Genomic DNA, 16205 nt, shown 5'->3' with positions numbered 1-16205 from the left:
AGTAGACACTGCACAAAAATAGATACAAAAATGGCCACTATTCATGTGAAAAGATGCTCACTCATCAGCGAAATGCAAATTACAATCATGAGTTAGCATTTCTCACTCTCTAGAATAGCTAAAATGTAAAGATTGATAGATTGTGCAGGTGAGAAATCTCACACGTTGCTGTTGGTAGTACAAAAGGCAAAACCATGCTGGAAAAAAAGGTTGTTCACTTTTGTAAGTTACAAATTCTCTTCGTTTGACCTAGCAATTCCCAGTTACTTGCTTAAGAGAAATGAAGACATATGTTTGTAAAAAAGACATGTGCTTCATTTTTCATAACAGAATTTTTCATCATAGTAAAACCAGAACCATCAATTGCATTGTCAAACTGGAGCCATCAGAGTGTCCATCAACAAGTGATAGAATATATAAATTGCTTTATATCCGTACGATGAAATAAACCTCTGCACTGAAAACGAAGTGAACTACTGATGTACTCAACAAATTGGATGGGTATCCTAGATATTCTTGTGAGTGGAAACAACCAGACATAAAAGATTATACTTTCATGTAATTTTTAAATCTTAAAAAATGTTTGTCTATTTTTGAGAGACACAGAGCTTGAGTGGGGGAGGGACAGAGAGAGAAGAAGACACAGAATCTGAAGCAGACTCCAGGCTCCGAGCTGTCCGCTCAAAGCAAGACACAGGACTTGAACTCACTAACCGCGAGATCATGACCTGAGCTGAAGTTGGAAGCTTAACTGACTGAGTCACCCAAACGCCCCTACTTTATAATTTCATTTAAATGAAATTCTTAAGCTAGCAAAATAAAACTAGTGTGTTATGTCACCAGAACTCAAGTGTCAACATGATAGAGGCTTTTTATTAGGCAAAAATGGACCCTGAGGATAATAACTGCTGTTACTTGGAAACACAGCAAATATGTTTATATACAAGAGTTTATAATATCAAAGATTATTTTGCTTATGATTTGGAGATTGCTAAGGAATAAACTTGTGAATTTTTGTGAAAAGAGAATCAAGCATTTATTCTGCCTTTCGATACCATCTGCACCAAGCAGTTGATAAGAGGAAGCTCCTTTTCATAGAAATATTCTCAAAAAAAAAAGGAAAAAGTTGTAGAATTAGAAAAACAATTACCATTTTGCAGCCCTTGCAGAAATAACAGATCTTGACGTTGAGCATCGATGACTGCTAGTATTGCATACAAGCAAACAGAAGACAGCCAGACATCATGTGCCTCATAGGGGACATGGACGCTGACGCATATGAAGTGTACTTGATAAAAATTATAAACCTAGATCTGTGTGACTTCTGTATCTAACTATACATTAAAAAATATAGATAACAGGGGCGCCTGGGTGGCGCAGTCGGTTAAGCGTCCGACTTCAGCCAGGTCACGATCTCACGGTCCGTGAGTTCGAGCCCCGCGTCAGGCTCTGGGCTGACGGCTCAGAGCCTGGAGCCTGTTTCAGATTCTGTGTCTCCCTCTCTCTCTGGCCCTCCCCCGCTCATGCTCTGTCTCTCTCTGTCCCAAAAATAAATAAACGTTGGAAAAAAAAAATTTAAAAAAAAAAAAAGACGGAATCTGAATCGCCAGGAAGGCTTACTAAAATACCATTTGGAAAAAAAATAAATAAAAATAAAAAATAAAAAATATAGATAACAGAGGAATAGTTAGCTGGTACTGCAGGAATGCTATCACCAAAGTTCAGCTTCTGGAAAAAAAATTTTATTTCATCCACATATAATTTGTAAGGATTCAGGGGCGGTAGGAAGAACCTATAAACTAAAATAGACTTTAGAGGCATTCTGATTAATTGCAGTGTATGGACTTTATTTGGATTCTGATTTGAACAAATATTTGTTAAAATTCTGTGAGACTATCAGGACCATCAGGAAATATAAACAGTGTGTGTTTGTTCATATTAAGGAATCTTATCAAATGTGTAATTATTCTAATGGTATTATGCTTATATTTTTGAAAGAGTTCTTATGTTTTACAGGAAAATACTGAAATAGTTATAGATGTAATATTTGGGATATGCTCCAGAGTTATCTGGTCAGTATGGTGTTGGATCTAGATGAAACCAGGTTGGCCATCAGCTGCTAATTATTGAAGCCTTGTTAACGGATAATTTGGGGGTATTTTTATATAACTTTATACAACTTCTGGATGTGGCTGAAACCTCCCACAGAAGCATATTTAAAAAAGAAAAACACAGTGTCACTCTATCCCCAAAATCAGGTGTGAATTTTAGTTAGTGAATCACTGAGCAGCCTGAAAGCAAAATGGTGGCCGATAATAGATTACACTATTATATATTGCGATCTAAGTGAACTGTACAATGGATACTTGATTTTATTCACTGAATTTCCTGGACTTTTAGCACTGACACAATTTACATTCTGTAGTTCTTATCTCCGGTTTATCATCCAGGGAGACCTGATCTTAATTTTTAAAATTGCCTTTGCACTTGCTGCTATTTCAGTGATCACAAAGGGCATCACATATGCCAAACTTAATTACTTCCTCACAGTAATCAATCTAGTAAATTTTGAACATCCTTTTCTTCTTGAAAGAATATCTTCTCCATTTTGTAAGAAGCTGTTCAATCTAACTTAATAGCTTCTCTTCTTTGTTGAACCTTGAAATATAAGCATTATCTGAGAGTTTACACAGGAGTACCACAGACTAAGCACTGCAAGACAATGGAAGCTAACCGAAGAAGTAGTTATAAAAAAGGGTAGTTGTAAAAATTCAAGATGACAAACCATCTATGTGGTTTTTACTTTTGGACCAGGAGGAAGGAGGTTTTGAGGAGTGCAGCGGGTTCTCACCACTGAGGTCCAAAATTTTTCAGACATTGAATGAATGTGGAATGAAAAGATAAAAAACAAAATAATTGGGGCACTGGGTGGCTCAGTCAGTTAAGCATCCATGTCTTAATTTAGGCTCAGGTCATGTCCTTACAATTTGTGAGATTGAGCCCCACATCGTCAAGCCCTGCATCATCAGGCTCTGTGCTGTTAGCTTGTGATTCTCTCTCTCTCCCTCTGCCCCTCTCCCACGCTCATGCCTGTGCACACTCTCTCTCTGTCTCTCAAAATAAACTTTAAAAATACAAAATAATTGGGGCGCCTGGGTGGCGCAGTCGGTTAAGTGTCCGACTTCAGCCAGGTCACGATCTCGCCGTCCGTGAGTTCGAGCCCCGCGTCGGGCTCTGGGCTGATGGCTCGGAGCCTGGAGCCTGTTTCTGATTCTGTGTCTCCCTCTCTCTCTGCCCCTCCCCCGTTCATGCTGTCTCTCTCTGTCCCAAAAATAAATAAACGTTGAAAAAAAAAATTTAAAAAAAAAATAAAAAAAAAAATAAAAAATAATTAATAGTACCATAGGTTGAAGAGTTATATAAATAGGAATACCCACTGGACTTTTTGTTGAGATGGGCCTCAAGTGGTTGAATAAATATCTGTTGAAATGAGTTGAACTACCATACCAAGATCACTATGAGTAGGATTGTGGGAATGGAGAGGTGATCACATTGGATTGAGGAATGATCAGGGGTGAAGAAGACACATTCAGCCAGTAGAGCGTGCAACTCTTGATCTCAGCACATTGTATGTGGAGCCTGCTTTCAATTATATATGACTAAAGCTGGAAAAAATGTTTAATGGAGCATCTAAGAAAGCATACTTTGTTCCTCCTCCTGCTTGGGCTGTAGGTGTGATGGTTGGAGCTCTAAAACCATCTTATAACTGTGAGGTAAACTTAAGATAGAAGCCAGCCACAAAGAATGGAGGATTATTTTATGTAAGAGAAAAATGAGCACCATCAGGTTTAAGTTACTATGTTGAGGGGTCTCTTTCACTATCAGTTGAGTGTAATTCCTGGTTAATACACCCACCACATTCTAAAGATTTTCTAAATCTTTTTTTTTTCCCCCTTAGACTGATTTCTTTCAGTTATTTAAACCTTTATGAGTAATTTACTGGCAATCAGCACTCCTAAGACTCTTCTCAGAAAGTCTTTGAATTTCTTGTTTTGTCTAATATAGAGTGACATAAAACTATTCATAAGTCTGTAACATAGGAAAAAGTAAGTAAAAGTATATGATGAGAATTTTTTTCATTATCATGGTATGGATAGTTATGTTATTTGCTACCCAGAAATACAAGAAACATTGTGTAACCCATAAAGACTAAGGGAAAAACTAATGCAACATTATTTAAGGCAATGGCATAAAAGTGTGCAATTTCACTAAACATATATTGAGTCTTGGAGACTGAATGGAGGCAGCATGAATTTGGTTCATGGTTATAAATCTTGTATTATTTCCTCTTAACTGAGGAGACCAGAATTGGAGGCAGATGTTCCTAAATATCTCTCCTCACTAAGCATTCAGAAAGATTTTTGCATGTGTAGATGTTGTTGTTTTGTTGTACTTTGAAGTTAATTAGTTTTTTTCTGTACTGAAGAGTAATAAAACTGCATTCTGAAAATACATAATTCAGATTTTTTTCATTAACTCAGACTAGCCAGCTCATGGATTAGATGGCATTTAAGATGTTTTATAAAATAAACTATTAGTTTTTACCCAAAAAATGAAAGAGAAAATGAAATGTAGAAGGATAGAGAGAAAGCAAGAAATCCCTAGGCACTAGAGATAATAAATATACATTTAGAAAAGAGTCTGTTTTATCAGTGGTAATGCCTGTTCAAAATTAGATCTGCCTCTTTGGGTTCAAACCACTTTTATAGGGTCATTGAGAAGTCAATGAACTCTGCTAATGATTTTCATGTCTTTAACAAGGATGACATGGCTCTATTTCTATTAGTGGTCATGCTTTTGGATTTGTATATTAAACATATGTTAATATCCCACTTGATGTAGGTCACTTAGGCTTCATTCTTTTAATTTGCGAGACAGTTCTCAAATAATCCTTTTAAACCTGGCTCAGCCAACGATTTTCTGAGAATTTTTTTGCTCTCTGGTAGGCAGCGTTGATGATGTTAGCATTCCCACGGAAGTGTCTTTTATTTTCCTGAAATTGAAAGGTTAAGATCTTTGGAAGGAAATCAGATGTATAAAGTAAGAGTTGAGTTGACAGCCAGAAAGTTGCAGTGGGGGAGAGGGGTTCAAATCTGCCTGAAAATTTGACAGGGAAGGGTTCTCCTAGAGAGTAAATATAGATAGACTTATTTTTTTCTTGCACCTTGTTTTTTGTTTCCACTTTCCTAAGTGGGAAGTTCTGTGTTTTTTTAGTTGCAAAGAATTGGGCTACAAAACTGAAGACTTATAGGTTAAAGTACATGATTGTGGTGTTTAGCTTTATTCTTTTTTAAATTAAAAAAAGTTTTTTCAACTGATTTTACTTATTTTGAGAGAAAGCACAGGAGGGGCAGAGAGAGAGGGAGAGAATCCCAAGCGGGCTCCACACTGTCAGCACGGAGCCCCCTGTGGGGCTCAAACTCACAAACCATGAGATCATAACCTGGGCCAAAATCAGGAGTCAGATGCTTAACCGACTGAGCTGCCCAGGAGCCTCCATTTAGCTTTATTCTTAATGGTCTGCATTTTGCAACATAGATTGTATGATCCAAATTTGCTTACTCAAGTTTTCTCAAGTATTGTGTCATGACTTGAACATTTACCACAGGGAAAGGCACGTAGCTTCAGCTGCCTTTCCCTAGCTTTCATGTAGCAATTTTTCAACAGCTGTTATCAGCAATGCAGCTTCTCAGATGCACATCTGAGTTTACAATTTAGGGACAAATCAGAAAGAGTTCTGAGGTATTTATCCTTAAGATGATGTGGTTAGTTATGCTTCCCTAGAGTCAAATTAAGCCTGAAAATAATCACTAAGCATAAAATACTCCCTTGAATCTGATATATTCCATCAAATAAACCCAAGTTGTTTTTGTCCGTCTCTGTATCAAGTAGGGGGAAAGCTGTGAGGAAGTCTAGATTTGGAGCTTTGGGTCCTGGATTCAAGTTCCTACTCTGCAAGTTGCCACTTGTATAACCATTGGAAAGCCATTCAAATCTCATGTTGTTCAAATTTCTTCATCCATACAAAAGGCTAATAATTACAATTACAATTCTTGGGTGTTTGTTGTGTGCCAGGCATTATGCACATTACATGGATTATTCAGTTAATTCTTTTTTTTTTTTTAATTTATTATTTTCTTTTTATTTATATATGAAATTTATTGTCAAATTGGTTTCCATACAACACCCAGTGCTCATCCCAAAAGGTGCCCTCCTCAATACCCATCACCCACCCTCTCCTCCCTCCCACCCCCCATCAACCCTCAGTTTGCTCTCAGTTCTCAACAGTCTCTTATGCTTTGGTTAATTCTCTTAACTGCCCTTTGAAGTAGACACTGTAATAATTTCCATTGCAAGTCAAGAAGGCTGTGACTAACAAGAGTTAAGGTAACTTCCCCTGAATCACAAAGATTGCAAGGGCTGGAGCTGGAATATGTCCCTGGGAGTTTATCCAATTTGTTTCCAGAAACAATGCTTGCTTTTAACTTATGTATCATGATGTAATTTGTTAAGATTTAAAGGCTATAGAAATGTAAAGTGGTAGCATTTTTATTATAAAAACTTGAACTGTGTAACTGTGAATTGTTTAGTAATGGAGATTGCTTGATATTGGCAGGAAGACCATGAACTGGGAGGCCTTTTGGGTATTCAATCTGTTTATATTCCTCATTTAGGAGGCCTGAGGCACAAAGATTGGATTAGTGCCCTATAGCTGACTCCACCCTGCAGTCTCTTATTCTTGAGAGTATCTTGTGGAATGTACAAAATTTGATCAAAACGTATGAAGTAGGCCTTTTTCTCAGCATAATTCCTATCTGAAAGGGAAAGATAGAATGATCAGATAAAGAGCATACTTCCTATATTCTTACTGTCCAAAAGACAGTTTGTAAATTGCTACTAAGAATATTAAGTTTTGTGTAACATTAACTTGAAAATTTAAAAATTGCTTTCTGAGTTACATCTTAAGCTTTGACTGCACATGCATTACAGTGATCTAATATCTATGTGCTAATTTTGTCATTAATTAGTATGCCCTTGGCATCTGGTACCATATGCTGCAATGTTCCAAAAAAGTTACCATAGCATAGCTTTATTACTGCAAATCATAACATTGGTGATGCATGATTTAGTAAGCACAGTGATATTTGACAGAGGCTTCAAATAATTATTATGGCATATTTAATATGCACTCATCAAAGCCTTCTGAATAGTCTCAGATATGGTAACCAATATAGATGTACAAAAAGGACATTAGAACCACAACAAATATTATCAATAATTTCAGTGAATAAGTATTTTCTATGTGATTTTTGAAGTTTATATCTGTATTTTCATAGAGCCTTATTAAAATGATGCCCTCAGAAATATAAGATCACTCCCAATCACAGAAATAAATGAAATATACGTTTCTAAAACCATTTAATTCCAATTTGGTACATCAATTACTTAGCATGTATTTAAACACATTTCATAAAAACATGTCAGGATATTAATTTCTTTTCCTCAAATACTCATTAGGCTTTTTGTTACACATATGTGTTTCCGTATGCCTTTGAGAGATAGCCACCCCTATATTCTTGTTTTTTCAGGTATGGATGTCTTCGGTTGAGATTAACTGGATATGGTTTCTCATTACAAAGTTAAAACGTTGTGAAGAGGCAAGAGTGAATGACGGCATTACATCACTAACCACCAACCACCATCTTTTGGACTGGTAAGTCATTTTGGTGCCTTGTTTCAGTGACTTGAACCTATTCCCTAACAGAGGTCACAAACCTACTGAATTTCTATATGTTGTACTTTATCCATCTTTTTAAATTTTCTGTTAGAATATGAACGTTGGCTTCTTTTGTGTGTTTCTGTAATCTAAGCAGAAGTAGAGCACACTATTCAATAACTTTTAAACATAAAATCTTTGAAACATATATATATATATTTATGTGTGTGTGTGTGTAAATGGTCTTAGGAAATATAATTGACCTTGATAACTTTATCATAGAAATGAATGAAATCCATTGAATCAATGAAGTCATGTTATACACCTCAGAATGACAAATTTGGGAACTGAATCTGGATCTGCTCTAATGGTACTCTTTGGACTGTGTCAAAGTTTTATGGTTCACTAAGGAGGGACGGGGAGCAGATAAAGATTATGGGAATAATTTTTTTTTTTTTTAGTGGCTAAGGGAACCAAAGTGTCTGAGATGATATCTCTTCGCTTACTGTCTGTCATTGGAACTCACTCTTTGAATATAAAGAATGGGAATAAGTTACCTCTGGCTCTTTATCAATAAATTGGGGTAGTCACCTGCCTTTCCTGCTACACACTAGTTTGTGGGAATCATAAAGGTTCAGTGTAATATCAACAAAAATTCTATTCTAATTCTATCAACAAAAATTTCTATCAACAAAAATTCTGTTTCTATAAATTTGTACATTGACTAAATGTACATGAAAATTATAAAATAATATCTATATATCATATATAGGTGCTACACACACACAACACAACACACACACAACAGTGACCCTTGATTTATGATAGAGACGTAACTGCAAAAGAGTGAGGATGGTTTATCTCAGGGAATAGTGCTATGCAAGTGTATATGAAAAAAGGCAAGGAGGAAATCCTCAATCCACTACTTGGAAACAATTAAGTGAAGTTCTAATTGTGAATTACATGTCTAAGTATGAATGGTAAACAATAAAGCTTCTTGAAGATAATAGAGGATTTTAAATGAAAGTTTATAAAATAGTATCTGAACATCATTAAAAATAAGCTATTAGTAATATTTCATTAAAATTAAAAAATTCTGTTTATCAAAAGACACTTTTAAGAGAGTGAAAAGTCAAGCCATTGAGTAGGGGAATATATTTGCATACATAAGAGTTGAAAACTTTATGTCCAATGTACATAAAGATCTAAAAATAAATAAAAGTGAGACAGATGGTCCAAAACAGAAAATGTATGAGAGGATTGGGCTACCTCTTCACAAAATAAGATCTATAAATAGCCAAAAAATGAAGATGCTCAACCTTATTATTCAGCAGGGAAATGTCACCTAAATATAATATCTACACATTAACCATAATGCTAAATTTAAAAATACTGATAATATCAAGACCTCACAATGGGACTATAAATTATTTAATAATTTTGAAATACTACTTTGTAGTGTTTACCCCATAACCTAAGAATTCCATTCCTAAGTATATTCCCAACGGAAATATGTGCATATGTACACCACAAAGCATGTATAAAAATATTGAGGGTTCAGAATGAAAACCTCCCAAATGCCCGTCAATAGTAGAATTGATGAAGTATGATATATTCATAACTTAGGATATTATATAACAATAAATATGAAATAATCAATGGTAAAGCAATAGTATAGATGAATTAAACAAATATTTTTGGGTGAAAGAAACAGCCAAAAATATGTATTGTATGCTTCCATTTATTTGAAGTTCAAAAATAGGCAAACTTAATCAAGACTATTAGAATTCAGGGTGCTGGTTATCTTTTGGGAGGAAGTAAGGGTAGCAATTGTAGAGTGGCATGAGGGAAGCTTCTGGTGTAGTATTAATGGTATTTTTCTTTACTTTTGTGGTAATTGCACTTGTATGTTCATTTTGTGATACTCCTTGAATTCTGCACATGTGATTTGGACATAATTCTGTGTATATTCTACTGTTTATTATAAACAATTATTTTTAATTTGTTTAAAGTTTTATTTGAATTCCAGTTAGTTGACATATAGTGTAATATTAGTTTCAAGAGTGCAATATAGTGATTCAACACTTCATATAACACTCTGTGCTCATCACAGCAAGTGCATTCCTTAATCCCCATCACCTATATCACCCCTCCCCCATCCACCTCTCTTATAGAGTTTGTTCTCTGTAGTTAGGAGTCTATTTCTTGTTTTTTTTTCCCCCTTTGCTTATTTGTTTTGTTTCTTAAATTCCATATATGAGTGAAATCAGACGACATTTGTCCTTGTTTGACTGACTTATTTCACTTAGCATTATACTCAGTAGCTCCATCCATGTAATTGCACATGGCAAGACTTCATTCTTTTTTATGTCTGAGTAATATTCCTGTGTGTGTGTGTGTGTGTGTGTGTGTGTGTGTGTGTGTGTGTGTACACATCACATCTTCTTTATCCATTCATCAGTCAGTGGACACTTGGGTTGTTTACATAATTTGGTGATTGTAGGTATTGCCACCACAAACATCAGGATGAATGTATTCTTTGAATTACTATTTTTGTATTCTTTGGGTAAATACCTGGTAGTGCAACTGCTGTATAGTAGGGTAGTTCTATTTCTAACTTTTTGAGAAACCTGTATACTGTTTTCCAGAGTGGATGCATGAGTTTGCTTCCCCACCAACAGTGCAAGAGGGTTCCCGTTTCTCCACATCCTCACCAACAGTTGTTTCTTGTGTTGATTTTAGCTATGCTGACAGTCATGAGGTGATACCTCATTGTGGTTTTTATTTAAATTTCCCTGATGAGTGATATTGAGCACCTTCCCATGTATCTGTTGGCCATTTGTATGTCTTCTTTGGAGAAATGTCTATTCATGTCTTTTGCCCATTTCTAATTGGGTTATTCATAAGGCTTATCAAGAGAAGAAGACTTGGGTACTATTTTCACAGACTACTCATAAACTCTTCGGCTTACGACCTTTTCTTGTTTTATATAATTTTCAACTAAGTCAAACTTTGATTTCTGTCTACATATTTCATAACCATGCCTTATATGAAATTAACCCTGTTGCTAGTATTTACTACTATCAGCCAATTCATGGAATCTCTGATATTTGTGACATAGAGAAGAAAGTAGATTTTCAAGGTTTCCTAGGAGGATTTTTGTTTAGCTGTATTTACGTGGCTTAGAGAAGAATATCATTTCTCTACTAAATCATCTACATGAGGTAATTGAGGTTCTAAATGCAATTAACCAGATTGCTAGATTTTTCAGTCCCAGAAATCCAATATACTTGGAGATTTGAGAGTGAGTTGAGAGCCTTATTTCTAAAAGCTTTATTAATTATGAGACTCATTCTTATGGGCTTGGCTGACTAGTTGGTATTGGGAAAGTGGCTGAAGGAAATGGCTTTTATTTACTTCTGATCCATCTATCCCTGAAATAGAATTAAGATATTTATATCTCCAGGCATCTGGAAATGATTTCTCTGAAGTAGCACCCAGGCAAAAATAAAATAAATGCTCTTTCTTTAACTTTTCCCTCTCACGTAAACAATCCAAATGCATACAGTTTATTGAAGGAGACTAAAGACAATATTTAAGTCATCAATTAATATATGGATAAATTTTGAATACCTGCAGCAACTATTTCTAGGCAAAATAAGATATATTGGTATATATTCCTAATGATCTGGTTAGAGATTTCTAATTTTACTTGGAAGAGTTTCAGGGTAAGTGATACTTTTTCACTTTTTTTAATATTCCACATTTGCTTCTAAGGCTGAGTGCAATTTTATATTTGCTGGATTTGTGGCAAGTACAGAAGTAATTATTAACTTAATATAGTTTGTGTAGCCCCCATTTTTGCTGCTTTATATTTCACCCTTCAATTCATTCCAGCTGCTAATTCATACTTTATATATTTCTTCACTCTGTGTTCTTTACCACAAAAGTGATATTTTTGAACAAAGAAATACAATGGCACACAATCCAGCTAGTGTACAATAATCTATGTTTCAGTGCTATATTAGAAATACATTCTTGTAAAAGTAGGGGCAGTGTCCTATTCTTAGTTAAAAAATGGAAACTCTCAGTATGTATACTTGTAAATATCTATTCAAGGACATGGGTTGAGCAAATTTTTGAATACTGCATTTGGAAGTTTTATTAAATAACAAGTTAGTATTGGTATGTGATACACATAGAAATAAAATATATGTAAATTATTATGGAAAAATATTTGATGAGGTCTTAGGAATATAAATGCAATTAATGAAGTTATATCACATTCCTGAAATAATTTTTTATTCAGTCATCTGACATATTGTCAATTATAAAGTATATGTAAAACAATGACTAAAGAAGATAAGATGTATGTTATAGGCCAATTCAACCGGGCTCTTTCCACCGCAATGATGATAATATTATAGTCTTAGTCCAGTGTTTGAATTTTTTAGCAAAAGTCTGGATAGGTTCTGTATCTTCAACTTATGACTCCTATTACTTGAAGGGATTTTAATCATTGCATAGATAAAAACATAACTTAAGGAAAAAAAGCAAAATCATGACTCTCAGGTAAATATAAAATAAACATGTCAAAGACTTTATTTAACTCATTAATTAGTGAAGGGAACTGGTAAGATGTTATGACTCGTTCAAAGAGCACTTAAGAAATTAAGGTATTATTAGGCAATTTATCAAAGAAAATTTAGGGTAAGATTGTTGAGTTGGGTAAAATACTCTCTGATGTCTAATAGGTCATAAATCTTTGGAGTTACATATTCTTGCAGAGAGAAATTATTTTCATTGTTATTGGATAGAAAATCTACAAATTAACAAGTAACTTCAATAAATTTTGGATTTTTAATTAATAATAAACAATGCAATGACCTGAGCACATTCTTGTAGACAATCCTTGGATGGTTTTGCCCCCTCAATATTGAAAGGATGTGTGTTTTAACTTATTTGCCTTCTATCCAAGTTTTGGACAATTTTTCTGACACAATATAGATATGCAACTTATGTTCATATAAAATGCAATTTGAAATTGACAAATAGTTTTCCCTACTTAAAACCATATTGCCAGAAGGGGCAAAATTATCCCCTAATTCAAGTGCCAGGCTACAGGTTATTAAATACCAAGAAGGAAGAAATGTGCTCACGAGAGGTGCAAAGAACTGTGGGTGTTTATACTTCAAGTAATGCGATGAAATTGACTGTAACTAATAGAGTGTGAAATAGTCTCCCAAGGAACATAATGAAGTCCTAAAGAAAATAGCTTAAAACAGGAGTGGACAGAGGTCTCGAAAATACAAGCAAGAAGGAAAATCACTGCTGCACTGGAAAGTGATTTTTAAGTCATTACAAAGTGTTGTGCCTCTAATTTTGTTATTTTTATTCATGACTGGTCGTGTGTCATTTTAGCATTGATTTACCTAATTTATATATACTCCAGAAAACAAAATAGAATCAGAGATTCCATTGCTTTTATTTTTTTTTTATTTTATTTATTTATTTTTAAAAAAAAAATTTTTTTTTTCAACGTTTATTTATTTTTGGTACAGAGAGAGACAGAGCATGAACGGGGGAGGGTCAGAGAGAGGGAGACACAGAATCGGAAACAGGCTCCAGGCTCTGAGCCATCAGCCCAGAGCCCAACGCGGGGCTCGAACTCACGGACCGCGAGATCGTGACCTGGCTGAAGTCGGACGCTTAACCGACTGTGCCACCCAGGCGCCCCTCCATTGCTTTTAAATATCAGTAAGGTACAGCAAATATTTGCTCCATAGATAGGTAGTGCTGTCTGGAAGTACGCATTATGGGGAAAGTTGCTAAGCTGGTTTCCTTAACAGATCCCAACACTGATTCTGCACATCATTGATATTCTAGTCAAGTTTCTTATTAAAATACTGGATGGCATAATGGTTTTGTGGTCTGGACAATTACTCCTGAGGGTCTTCACAAGAGCCTAAACTATCTCAGTAACCAACAAAGTTAGGTATAGGCTTATAAGCTTAATATTAGTGAAAATAGATGAACAGTGAATCATAGTTATAATAAATAGACATTCCCAAGGATTTAAGAGAGGGAGGAAAAGCATAAGATATATTTTTTTAACTTTTATTTTAGATAGAGTGAACTGGAGAGAGGCACAGAGGGAAAGAGAAACAATCTTAAGCAGGCTCTATCCTCAGTGCTGGGACATGGGCTCTGAGGCCACCACCCTGGTCATGACCTGAGCCTATATCAAGAGTGGGTTGCTCAACCAACTGAGCCACCCAGGCACCAAGAGATTCTTAACTATAGAGAATAAACTGAGGGCTGCTGGAGGGGAGGTGGGCTAAATGGGTGATGGGTATTAAGGAGGGCACTTGTGATACGCACTAGGTATTATATGTAAGCGATGAATTCTACTCCTAAAAGTAACGTTACACCATATGTTAACTAACTTGAATTTTAAATAACTCCTGGAAGAAAAAATGGCAAATTTCATATTTAGAGGTACATTTCTTTATGTTAATTATGTTTATTATTAGCACTTCACCAATATTCTCCTAAAAGGATGATTTCTGTCATACATCATTATTTTTTAAAAAATAAATGTAATCATCAGACCATTTCTTCATGCTAAAATTTAAGGACTCTTTTTCATTTTTACTAGCTTATCTCCCAACGTGGGTTTGATGGATATGAGCTATAATTTTTCTTACTTAGAATGATTAAAACATCAAAAGTTGAATGCAAACATCAGTAGTATCAATATTTTTATAGTCAGTGAATTTTCTGAGATTGTCTACATTTAATTCTATTTGACCACTGATGTTGCAATTTTGTAGTAATTTCAAGAAAGCTGGTTTTTATTGTTTTGGTTTCCATGTTTGATTTAGGCTGCTATTAACAGAAAAGTGTAGGCATTCCAATTTAAATGGTATTTAACCTCACTCATTTTTTTGTAGGTTTATTTATTTAATTTGAGAGAGATAGAGACAGAGTGAGCAGGGGAGGGGCAGAGAGAGGGAGGGAGAGAGAATCCCAAGCAGGCTCAGCACTGTCAGCACAGAGCCTGAAGCAAGGCTCGAACCCACGAACTGTGAGCTCATGACCTGAGCCAAACAAAATCAAGAGTTGAACACTTAACTGACTGAGCCACCCACATTCCCCAACCCCACTCATTTTTATTTAAGGGAATTTTTTTTTTATGCTACAAAGAAACCATTTGGGGAGGCACCTCTGTAACACATATTCCACTAATATTAGCATTCAGGACATATGGAAGTACTGTTTAGATTTTTTTTACTGTATAAGAAGAAGGATCCACTCTAAGAATATTTTGTTCCTAAAAATAATTATCATTTTAAAATAAAAACTAAAACAGTTACCTTGTTGTAATTTTTAAAGTTTGTGTTCAACAGAGATAAGCAGATGCTATTTACATTTTATGTGTCTATACAAACATTGACATTCCATGTGTTTATTTTTATTTTATTTGTTAAAGTATGAAATTCAATGTTTTAAGATTATGAAAAACAGGTGTGCTATTAACATTTACTAGTTTTTTCTATTTTCAACATACTTATAACTTACTATAATGACAAAACTATAGCTAAGCAACCTCGAAAATGTGTAATTATCACTAAGTGAAATATGACTAATTTCAGATGACTCACCAAAGAGATAAATAAATTGAGCCTGTCATGATGTCATATGTCTGTTAAAAGTGTTCTAAACTTGGCTGCATATACATTTTAACCAATTTCCAGGAAATTTTTATAATGAATGTTTGTGCATGTGTGTGCATGTGTCTGTGTGCAGATACTGGTTTTTCCAGGGAGCTGTTTGTGAAACATTTATGATTACAGGCATAGACCTTACTCTTGGCCATGAGAGGAAAAGCAGATTCTCAGCGATCCTTCTCTCCACAGCTCTTACTTGAGCGAGACGTGTTCATCTCTGGAATTTTTTCCCCAAGACCACCGTTGTTCTCTGGTGACTTCAATATTTCCCTCACTCATCTTTCTTCTTCTTACTTTCGTTTCCATTATCCACACAGCAGCAAGAGTGATAATTATAAAACACAAAGCATGCTGTGTAATTTTTCTAATTAAATCTTTCAAGGGCTTCTCACTGCACCAAGAACAGTCCCATAAATATTTACCACAGCCTCCTAAACTCCCAAACCATGATCTCTTCACACTCAGCTTTCTCTAACCTTCTCCCTCTTGTTCACTGTGCTCCAGACACACTGGCCACCTGCTGTTTATGGAATAATGGAATAAATAACGCCCTTTCCCACCGCAGTTTCTTTTTGGGCTGCCTCTGCCCCAAATGCTATTTCTGGCTTTCCAAAGTGGCTTCTCCTTATCCTTCCGACATCTCAAATATCATTTGTTCAAAGGCGCCTTCCCTGATCACCCTAACCGAGGTTGAGCTC

General features: G+C 35.2%; 1 long non-coding RNA gene across 3 annotated transcripts in view; it reads left to right on the top strand.

The window, feature by feature from the left end:
* The window catches only part of LOC121028396 (uncharacterized), a 129337-nt gene that overhangs the window by 9905 nt on the left and 103227 nt on the right, over positions 1-16205 (top strand). For all 3 annotated transcript variants that reach the window (XR_005789214.1, XR_005789213.1, XR_005789212.1), the window contains one exon: positions 7650-7774. This is a non-coding gene — a long non-coding RNA (uncharacterized LOC121028396). The remainder of the gene's footprint in view (positions 1-7649; positions 7775-16205) is intronic.

This window comes from Herpailurus yagouaroundi, unplaced genomic scaffold (genome assembly GCF_014898765.1).
Source record: "Herpailurus yagouaroundi ecotype Mexico unplaced genomic scaffold, PumYag 100, whole genome shotgun sequence".
Lineage (NCBI taxonomy): Eukaryota > Metazoa > Chordata > Mammalia > Carnivora > Felidae > Herpailurus > Herpailurus yagouaroundi.
The sequence above is the reverse complement of the archived record's forward strand: the minus strand, read 5'-3'. Positions and strand labels throughout refer to the sequence as shown.